Genomic DNA, 10942 nt, shown 5'->3' with positions numbered 1-10942 from the left:
CTGTAGTACATACTTTTAGAAATATTTGGCAAAAAGGGGACTTATAAACTCTCAAGAGAAAATGTTAATACACAGGGAATTGATAATTCAGATACTTGAATCTTTAAAAGGCTCAAAGAAAATAGCAGTAGTTCATGTAAAGGAATGCCAGAGAGGGAGGGATATTAGAGTCAGAGAAATAATTTGGCTGATGAAGAAGCAAAAAAGAGCGACCTTAAGAAAAAGAGATACTGAAATCATGACCTTACAAAAAATAGAAATTCAGCAGGAGACACTTTCCCTTCCACTAGCAGAACTGGCAGCTATAAGGAAATTAGGAGCAACATTTAAGGAGGGAAAGTGAGTTTCTCCTGATGGTAGGATTATGATGCCAAAACCAGTGGCACATTAGATCTTAGATAACTTGTATAGACAGACACACTGGGAAACAAGGGCCTTTTGTGATCACTTTTTAAAATTTTATGGGTGCATAAGGATATTTGAAATTGGAAAACAAATTACCCAGGTGTGTCTTACCTGTCAAAAGGTAAATAAGAAAGTGTTAAAGAGCCCTCCCTCTGGAGGACAAAAAAAAAGCCTACAGGCTATTTGAAAAGATCCAGGTTGATTTTGTAGACTTGCTTAAAGTGGGTCGGTGGAATATTTGTTGGTTATAATAGATCAATTAACTCAGTGAGTTGAAGCATTTCCAGCAGCTCGGGCTACAGTTTAAACAGTAGCTAAAATATTGTTGGAACATGAAATTCCAAGAATGTGAAAATATGGTGGGATTTAAGTAGATTTATATTAACCCTGATTTATTAAGAATTAATTAGGCATCCTGGAGTGGCTGCGGACCGCAATTCCCTTGAGCTCAGAGGCAGAAGAACACCAGTGGAAAAAGAATAAAAGACTTTCTGAATCGGTGGGAACAGCCTAAATGGATCGAAGATCTCCTCCAGGATCACCCACCAGCAACATTATTAGAATTGATTACAGAACTGCAATTCCAGAAACTGAGATTGATAACACCTGTTGCTAAAAGAGCTCAGAGACAAGTAAAATGTTGGGAGTGCAGTAAACATGGTTTAAGGTGTCATCCGCGGATATGTATTGTTTGCACACTTTGCTTAAACTCATGGTGGAAAGTAAGAGGGAAGAGAAGGAGAGACAATTGATTTTCTTGTTTTGCTATGGTTATGTATTTAGCCAGCTAACTGTAGAACTCATTGCTATTGATTTCTTTGAAATACCTTTGAGACTGGGAGACGGGACGCTTCCAGGAGCAATTGGATTAACAGAGAACTTAGATCAATTGGTTCTTGCTATATTGGCAATAGCACAAATAAGAGAACGAGCAGCTCATAATGTTATAGACCAGTGTCTCATAATTGGTAGTTGTTGTGGAGAAGAAATCTATATATCACATCATAGGCATGTTTTTGGCGCATATTGGCCCCGGAATTGGAGGCAGACACTTATTGCACTCCCCGCCCTTGAAGAAAATTAAAAAAAAAATTAATTAAATCCTATTGTGGTTGGCATATCTCTGAAATTTTGGAAAATATAAATTTCTAGTGTTCCGGCCTAACCTTTTCCCTGTTCTTTTCATTTTAATTATTTCTTCTTAACTAGCCAGAACTGAGAAATGGAATTTAAAAGGGTACAAGCAAACCCTGTGGGGCTATGGGTACCAAGGAAACGAAAAGCACCAGTGACTAGATTCCGAGATATTACCTTTGCTACCAAGAAGACTGGCATCTTGGCCCTTGGTTGCCACCCAAGAAAGGTAGAAAGGTAGATTTCCTGAGGATTATTTTCGCTGTGAACATTATGGTACCCTGGACGGTTGGCCAAAGCCAGAGAGACACACTAGACCGAGTTTCAGCAATGAAAAAGTAAACAAGACAAAAACCAAGTCCCAGCAATTTCAACATATGTGACTATTGCAATCAACCTGTGTGGATTAAGGACAAGATGAAATCTGTGTTTGTGATACACCTATATGTTAGTTCTGCTTGCTACAATCGCAGCAGTTTTATAGATGTTTGTATTAAGGAAAGAAAGATGTATTGGGTAAGGAAAATTTTGAGATATAATAGACAAGCTCCTTATCCCCATGGTGATCAAATTTGCCCTCAGTATGGAAGATTCTTTTGTTTTGAAAGAGATGATAATGGAAAGGATCCAAGTACAGGCATGGGAAACCAGGCACTAAAAGAAAAATGGAAAGAGAAAATAAAAGAAGAAAAAGAAACAAAGGGGAATAGAGGAAATAACAGGAGAAAAGAGTCAACAGAAATGGCCGAACTGTATAAACAACTAAAACAGCACTACAAAGATTGGGATTTGCCAGCCTCGAATAAGAATCTGTTTGTGGGATTGATACAAGAGATTGCTACAGAATTGGGATTGTCCAAATGTTGGATTTGTAGAGGTCTAAAAATGGCTGAAAGATGGCAGTGGAAAAACTGAGAACTTAGCTCCAGAGCAATTTTTAAAGTAGAATCGCACCCAAATTTCTGGAACATTAAAGAGACCTGAAGGATGGATTTTAAACCACCAAGTAATTAGAATCCTTTGTGTAACTCGAGAAAGAAGCAAATTTATTAAAGTAGTGGGGCATATTCTTTGTAAATCCACATTAGTAGTCAATATGGATAATCGTTCAAAAGTTTGGTGACCTGAAACTCCTATAAGATATTGAGGACCTATAAAAAAAAAATTGTGAATGGGATGAACAGATTAATTTATGCTGGTACAGAAGTCCTGAGCTAACCCCTACCAATACATTGACAGCCTGAGGTCATATTGAGAACAACTGGAGAAAACTGGTAAGAAATGGAAAGCCCCAGATGGGATATATTGGATTTGTGGGCAACGAGTATACAGTGAGTTACCTCAAAAATGGGGAGGAACCTGTACGTGTAGAGTAATACAACTCTCCTCCTTTGCTCTACCGAGGTCTAGGACTAGGTCTAGGTTAAGAACTCCTCTGTATGAAACCCTGCAGCAGAGTAAAAGGGATTTGAATTTCAACTTTCCAACAGCAGGAGGGAACCAAAAAGGATGGGAGGACGAGTGGCCTGCAGAATGAATTATAGCATATTATGAACCAGCAACAGGAGCTCAGGATGGGTCATGGGGATATAGGACCCCAGTTTATCTGTTGAATTGATTAATAAGGCTCCAAGCAGCAGTAGAGGTAGTGTCAAATCACACCTCCAGTGCTTTAAAAATGTTAGCCAGGCAATATACACAAATGCGGGCATTTGTGTACCAAAATAGGATTGCCCTAGACTATCTGTTAGCCGAAGAAGGGGGAGTTGGTGAGAGATTTAATGAATCTGAGTGCTGTGTAGAAATTGATGATTATGGGGAAGCTATCATAGAACTTGCAGAAGAAATTAAAAGAGTAGCTCATGTGCCAGTACAAAAGTGGAATTCAACCTTGAAAGCAGATTGGTGGGATAACCTCTTTAGAAGCTTTTGGAAGAAAAAGTTAGAGTTCATGTTGTTATGCTCAGTTCTGAGACTTCTGTTTCTGCCTTGTATGATTTTGTGTTTTATTAAGCTAATTCACTCAGTGATTCAGGGGATGCAGATTACAACAATGTCTCTATATTCAGAATCAGCAGAAAAAAGAAAACCAAGATCTATAATAGGATTAAAAGCTAAATCGACCCCTGTTAAAGAACAAAGACCTAAAAAGATTGAAAAAGACCAAGAAATGCTAACTAAACTTGAAAGAGAATGTGAAAGACTAGAGGCAGTAATAGAAATGCTAGAAAAGTTTGAAGCTGAAAAGAGACAATGAGAAAACCAAAATTCTGAAAAGATATAAAAGATATCAGAGCATAGCTTTTTAATAAAGCACGAATCATAATGATCAAGAAGATAAATGGGGGATTTGTGATAAATAGGTATGATTCATGCTGATAAAAATTGAAACAGTAATTAATATTGATACATTAATTAATATTTGGGAATAATAAAAAGTTAGAAGTTGTAATGAAAAAGAAGAGAGGGAGAGGAGGGGCTCCCATCCCCCATTCCCGGCAGATGTTTTCAAGGATCACAGGAAAGAAGCCAAAGATGTCATTGCTAAAAATGAGCAAAAACCTGGTTGGGTCCCAGAAAATGCTAATTATAAGGGATTTAACGCCTTGATATGTAGATATAGCGATATGTTAGTCTTGGCTTACATTGTACTGGCTTGGTGTGCATGTGTAACCCAAAGGTGAATTAAAGGACACAGAAGAAGACTGAGCCTTCATCAGTGACAACCCCCAAAGACTTGTGTGACCACCAAACCGAGTGGTGGCACATGTGTGGTAAAGGTGGTAATGAAAGCTAAGATAGAGATATGACGAACCGAAAATGGGAGGAGATGGTATTGACACATGGCATATAAGGGGTGATTTTCACTTGGCAAGCTCGTACGTGAGGTGGCAAGGGTCCCAGAACCCTGCCCTCCGTACCCCGTGGTTATCTTTTGCTTATGCGCTATTATTGGAACCAAATTATCCCTTATTTAATTCGAATTATATTGTATCCAATTTATAGTTTTTTATTTTAACTATTCATTTAAAATTGCTGCTACTTTTAATATTGTTTGGGTATTTTTATGATGGGATACTTGAGCAAACAACAAAATTCAATCTGCTATCATAAAAAAAAAAACGCAGAGAGAACTTTTTGTGCTATTTTTTTTTCATTTTTATAGTTTGATATCTACAATCCCCAGTTGATATTGACCCCCAGCACCTTCTAATGCAGTCTGAATATATACAAATATCAGGACCCCTCATGGCTGACAATCAATTGCACTTTATTCCCACCCCCTCTCAACCATTTCTTTTATCCAACCCCTGGCACTCCTATGGATCAAGAATGGTATGGCCAGACGGAGAAGGGCAGGGATTCTTCCCCTGTGCTCAGCACTGGTTGGGCAGCATCTCGAGTGCTGTGTCCAGTTCTGGGTCCCCCAATTTAGGAAGGACATGGAGGGGCTGGAGTGTTTCCCAGAAAAGGGCAACAAGGCTGGAGAGAGGAGAGGAAAGGGCAAACAGGGATGGGCTATTTGCCCTTTTCCAGGGCAGGAACAGGGGTGGGCAAAAGGAAGAAATTACTACCAGGGAAGAGTAAAAAAAGCAAAGGTGAAGCAGAGGAAATGCTCAGGGCAGTTTCAGGGTGGCTGACAGGCAGCCCTGGCTCTGAGCAACAGCGTCTGCAGTGGGACAGGAAACTCCCAGCTGATGGGAACAAACTTTCTGGCTGACTGCAGAGGCCAGGACAAAGCTGAGTGGTTTCCCTGGTGTCCACCAGCCCTTGCAGGCCCCAGGGGCTGATGGCATTTGTGCTCCCTCAGGTTCATGTCCCCACACCAACAGCATGGGGGTGCTCCCCCTGCTGTGTGCAATGCAACCAGGGGCTCCTGAGACAGTGCTGCCGTGTCTGTGCCTGCAAGGATGGGGCACCTGTGTGAGCTGGGGGAGAGGCCAGGGCTGCAGAGGGGTGATGTTGTTGGCAGCTCCATGAGGACACTCTGGGATGCTGCCCTGGGCTGTCCAGCTCACTGGGGATGGATCAGACCCTGCTCTGCTGCTCCTTCCCGTCTGCCCCAGGGCCCTTGCAGCGCACCAGCCATGCTGTTTGCCCCCAGTCTGCCCACGGCCAGCTTGGGGCTTTTCTGTGCTGAGTATTGGCCTGGGCATGTTCTTGAGAGAGCCTGGGCAAGGAGCCTGGAGCCCCCAGGCCCTGGCCTGAGGCGTCAGCACTGCCCCAGCAGAGCCCATGGCCTGTCCCTGCTGCAGCCCCAGCACTGTCACCCCCAGGGCTGTGCCCGGCCCCGAGAGCACTCAGACCCTGCAGCAACACCAGGGCCACCAGGGCAGCGGGGCAGGGCCACGGCAGCAGCACTGGCAACACCAAGTGCTGCTGCTGCTGGGCACAGCTGCTGGGCCAGCACGGATCTGTCCCCAGCTCTGCACACAGACATTGCTGCTGCAGCTCCAGAGAAGGCAACAAAAGGGCATCTCTGCAGAAAACTCGGCTGGGAGGTCCTTTAGTTCATTTAAAGCCATCAAGAGTGCAGCCCTCATTGACACAGTCTGTGGCCACAAATCAAGGTGGAGAGAAACAAAATGGGAAATGGCAGAAAGAATGACGTCTTTGTGGATAATATAAAAAAACTAAAGCAAACAAAACAAACTTCCACACTGAAGCCAATAAGAAGTATCAAAGATGATTTTATTATAGGTGATTTGCCGAAATTGGCCAGCAGTTTAATGTTTCTGAAACCATCCAGCCATCAGTCTCCTCACTGCAGCCTTGAGCTCCTGGTTCCTCAGGCTGTAGATGAGGGGGTTCAGGGCTGGAGGCACCACCGAGTACAGAACTGACAGGGCCAGATCCAGGGATGGGGAGGACATGGAGGGGGGCTTCAGGTGAGCAAACACAGCAGTGCTGAGGAACAGAGAGACCACGGCCAGGTGAGGGAGGCAGGTGGAAAAGGCTTTGTGCTGTCCCTGCTCTGAAGGAATCCTGAGCACGGCCCTGAAAATCTGCACATAGGAGAAAACAATGAACATAAAACAACCAAATACCAAACAGGAACTTATAGCAATGAGTCCCAGTTCTCTGAGGTGGGATTTGGAGCAAGAGAGCTTGAGGATCTGTGGGATTTAACAGAAGAACTGGCCCAGGGCATTGCCATGGCACAGGGGCAGGGAAAATGTATTGGCTGTGTGCAGCAGTGAATAGAGAAAGGCACTGGCCCAGGCAGCTGCTGCCATGTGGGCACAAGCTCTGCTGCCCAGGAGAGTCCCGTAGTGTAGGGCTTTGCAGATGGACACGTAGCGGTCGTAGCACATGATGGTCAGCAGGGAAAGCTCTGCTGCAATGAAAAAGACAAAAAAAAATAGCTGGACTGCACATCCTGTGTAGGAGATGTTGCTGGTGTCCCAGAGGGAATTGTGCATGGCTTTGGGGACAGTGGTGCAGATGGAGCCCAGGTCAGTGAGGGCCAGGTTGAGCAGGAAGAAGAACATGGGCGTCTGCAGGTGGTGGCTGCAGGCTACGGCGCTGATGATGAGGCCGTTGCCCAGGAGAGCCGCCAGGGAGATGCCCAGCAAGAGGCAGAAGTACAGGAGCTGCAGCTGCCGCGTGTCTGCCAATGCCAGCAGGAGGAAGTGGCTGATGGAGCTGCTGTTGGACATTTGTGCTTTCTTGGCATGGGGATCTGTAAAAAAAGTAATCATGGAATAGTTGGATTTGGAGAGAATTTTAAATATTCCAGAACAGCCTGGGGGCACTTTCCCCCCATTGCCTGCCCAGGGCTCTGCTGCCTGGAGCTGTCCCTGCCAGCAGGTTCTTCCCTGTGCCCAGAGCTGAGCCCTGCCAGTGCTGCCAGAGCCCAGCCCTGCCCTGGGGGCTCAGCTCTGTCCTGAAGACCCCTCCCAGCTAAGACACTGGCCAGGGGCAGCTCTGGCTCTGCAGGCTCTGATCACAATGTCAGAGCAACCCTGAAGAGGCTGGAAAAGCAACACTGATCCTGCTTCTAAGAGGCCCTGTGCTGATCTCAATAACTGCCCAATTAATTCAGATATAAGGGAAATTCTGTTTTATTTTTTACTGCCTGAACTGAGAGAGGAATATCTATGTGCAATTTCACATCCAGGCAAACCAGAACAGGAGATTAAAAAAACCAGGATTTTCCCTTTTATGCATCCCCTGCCTCACTGTTCCCCCTGCATAATCTACTTGGAAATGTTCTGCAGGTAAATGGCACACCGGAAGCAGTCCTGAACAATGCAGCATCTTCCCCACACAAAAGGAACACTTCCAAGCCTTACCAGCTGTCTCCTCCCACCCAGATCTTGTCCCCCAGTGCTGGGAGCAGCTGCCAGGGCTGGCTGAGAGCCGTCCCTTGATGACAGCAGAGTCCCTGCCCCAGCACAGCACCCTGGGATGCAGGACCCTGCTCTGCAGGACAGCCATGGGCACCCCTGGCTGCTCTGCACAAGAGACAATCAGAGAATGTACTCACAGGTCCTGTAGGCATTGGGATGTTCCAGCTGTAGGAGATGGCTCCAGGAGCTGCAGCTGCATTTTCCTGCAGCCAGAGGTTCCTGTGCCAAGGGCTGGCATTGATTGTGCCCCAGGCACTTCTCAGCCCCTTCCCAGCCCTGACTGATTGAAGCTCTCTGTGCCTCTCTGCTGTGCTTGGGCTGGCTGCAGGCAGTGCCTCAGCCCTGCTGGGCTGGCAGAAGAGCTGCTCATCCAGAGAAATGTGCTTTTGAAGCTCTTCTTGGTTACCAGGAGCTGCCTCTGTGCCAGGAGCCCAGCCCAGCTCAGCAGCACAGACACAGCACCAGGACTTTAATGAGCCTCTGGGACTTTGTGCTCAGGCCCTGAACATCAGTCCCTGAGAGGGAGCTGAAGAAACCTCTCCAGAACTTCCAGTCAGAATCCAACTCCAAAGTCTCTTGGACTTTTAATGGGTCCCACTGAGGGACACGACTGAGAAAGTGTCCCCAGGCCCCAGGCAGAGCAGAGAACTGGAGGCACTGATGGCAGCTGGGGACAAAGAGAAGCCAAGTCTTGGTGCCCTGGGGCACAGCAGCAGGGTCTGTGCCACCAAGGGCTGGGAGGAGACACCTTGTCCTGAGGCCCTGGGGCGTCCTGGCACAGCCCCAGCCAGGCTGGGCACTGTCACCCCCTTGTCCTGCCCTCAGCATCCCCCCCTAGCCCACATCCCAGTGGCCTCAAGGATCTGCTGGAAGGAGTCCCTGGGGAGCCTTGCTCAGAAATGGCCCTGGGGGCTCCTTCATGCTCCCTGCAGGGACTGCAGGTTTTTCAAAGGACTTTGGGTTTGGCTTTTGCCTTGGAGTCTCTGAGAGGTCTGTTCAATCTTGTCCTCCAATTATCTGCTGTAATCAGTCCCTGGAGAGGCTTTGTCAGTAACAACACTCAGTGGAGCTCATTAATGCTTCAGGGTACTTTAGTTATTTTAAGGTACTTGGTGTTGCCCTTTTGATACAGACTCTGTGAGAGGTTTGTGTAATCATGGCCCCAATTATCTGCTTTAATGAGTCCCTTGAGAGCTTCGTACATACACTCAGTGGGGCTCATTAATGCTTTGAGATACTCAAGGTTTTTGAGGTACTTTGGATGTTCCTTTCCACTCTGAATATCTGAGAAGTGTTTTTTCCAATTCTGGCCTCCAATTCTCTCCTCCAAAGAGTCCATGAAGAGCCTGTGTTTGGGATGGACCTCAGTGGGACCCATTCATGGTTTGAAACACTTTGAGTTTTTTCTCTGACTTTGACTCCTGGAAAGGTTTGTGCAATCTAAGGCTCTGAGTTTCCAGGGCTCATCTCCAAATGCACCACAGGGCTCACTAGCATCAAGCAATACCTGACAAACCATGGCTCTGCCTTGATTTCTCTCAGCTCTGGAGCAATTCATTAGGTGGATTTCCTTTAACAGTTGTGGAGAAATATTTGAAACAGCTTCTAAGAAATGTGTATTCCTATCTTAAAGAGTGTCTTTTATTGCTGTTCTTATTATACAAGAGGTGATTGCAACATTCGGTGATTTATATTGATCCAGGGTCTCTCCTAAGGATGTCTGGCCAGGTCAGAAAAGTTGTACCTTGGAGCTGATCCAATGTGGACAACCTTGCCCCTCATTCCCCAACCCTGTGTGAGAAAGAATTTTCACTTTCAAAAATATAAATGATTTACTAAGACCTTATCAAAATACAACAGAAGAAGCTTGATTTTCATATCTGTTAAAATATAACCAAAGACTGAATAAAGAAAAGAATACAGTGCTGGGACCAAAGAATTCAGTCACCATGTGCTCATCTACAAAATGGATGCTCTGTCTTTTATACCTCTAGCCCCTCCCAAAGTCTTGTCAATCCACTCCTTCTTCACTGTCCAGTGGTGGAGATCACTGTCTTACACCTTGACTGGAGGTCAGGTGCTGCCATAGTAACAAGCCAACTCTCCCAAATGCCCTGACTACTGAGGCCATTCTGTGATAACAATGCAAGGGGAAGGATAACTATACATCTACAAAACTTCTCTTAACACATATTTAATATTCACCTGGTAATTGTAGGAGTCAACCATAGAATTACTCATTTATAACACTCCTTTTCTTTTTCTCTCAGTCATTTTTCTTGAACAATTAAGTAAAAAATTTTCTCTCTCTCTTGAATGAGTCATACCAGCATCTGTTGATGTGGGCAAGGACAGTGGGAGCAGGAGAAAAAAACCTCAGGTTTTCCTTAGACACACTTATTTGGAATGGACAAAAGGGCATCCCAGATGTCCAGTATGGCTTTGGCTGCCATCTACCGTGCCTATGTGGCTGCTACCCATAGTTGGTGTATCTTAGGGGTGAGCACAGAAGCCAACTTGTACCTGCCCTCCAGTCCCTGTTGAATTAAAAGACAACTGAGGAATGATAGAGGTCTGGAATGGCCTTATGTCCCTACCTTATCATGCCTACGGGGTTGCTACTCACAGCAGGTCTATGGAGCCTTCTTGGTAGCAAACAAAGGGGCCAACTCGGTCTTGCTCTCCTTCCTTTGTCTTATTTTCTTGAAGAAGCTGTCCCATTACCTTTTACAGTCCCTTGTTTACTTCTCCTCAACAGATGCTGGTAATTGTCACCCATGAAAACAAAAAGACAGTTCTCGAGCTTGTGAGTGGAAGTTTGACTCTACTTTTTGGACGTCTTGGTGTTTTACTGGTTGTCTTTCAGTCTCTGTTTGAGAGTCAATCTTGTTTCACCCAGCCTGGATGTTACAGTCCACTCTTTGGATTCTTCCTCTGTGCCTTTGACTCTGTTGCCATGAGTCCATCCCTGCTCTGTAGTTCACATGGCCCATTCAGTGGTGAGCAGTACCTGAAAGGACCTTCCCACCGAGGAGTTAGAGGCTGATCTC

The 10942-nt window shown here is 45.5% G+C and overlaps 1 pseudogene; it reads right to left on the bottom strand.

The window, feature by feature from the left end:
* Window positions 1-6266: 6266 nt before the first annotated feature.
* LOC131094453 (olfactory receptor 14J1-like) lies at window positions 6267-10598 on the bottom strand (annotated as a pseudogene).
* Window positions 10599-10942: the final 344 nt, after the last annotated feature.

Source organism: Melospiza georgiana, chromosome 29, assembly GCF_028018845.1.
Source record: "Melospiza georgiana isolate bMelGeo1 chromosome 29, bMelGeo1.pri, whole genome shotgun sequence".
In the NCBI taxonomy this organism is placed as follows: Eukaryota; Metazoa; Chordata; class Aves; order Passeriformes; family Passerellidae; genus Melospiza; species Melospiza georgiana.
The sequence above is the reverse complement of the archived record's forward strand: the minus strand, read 5'-3'. Positions and strand labels throughout refer to the sequence as shown.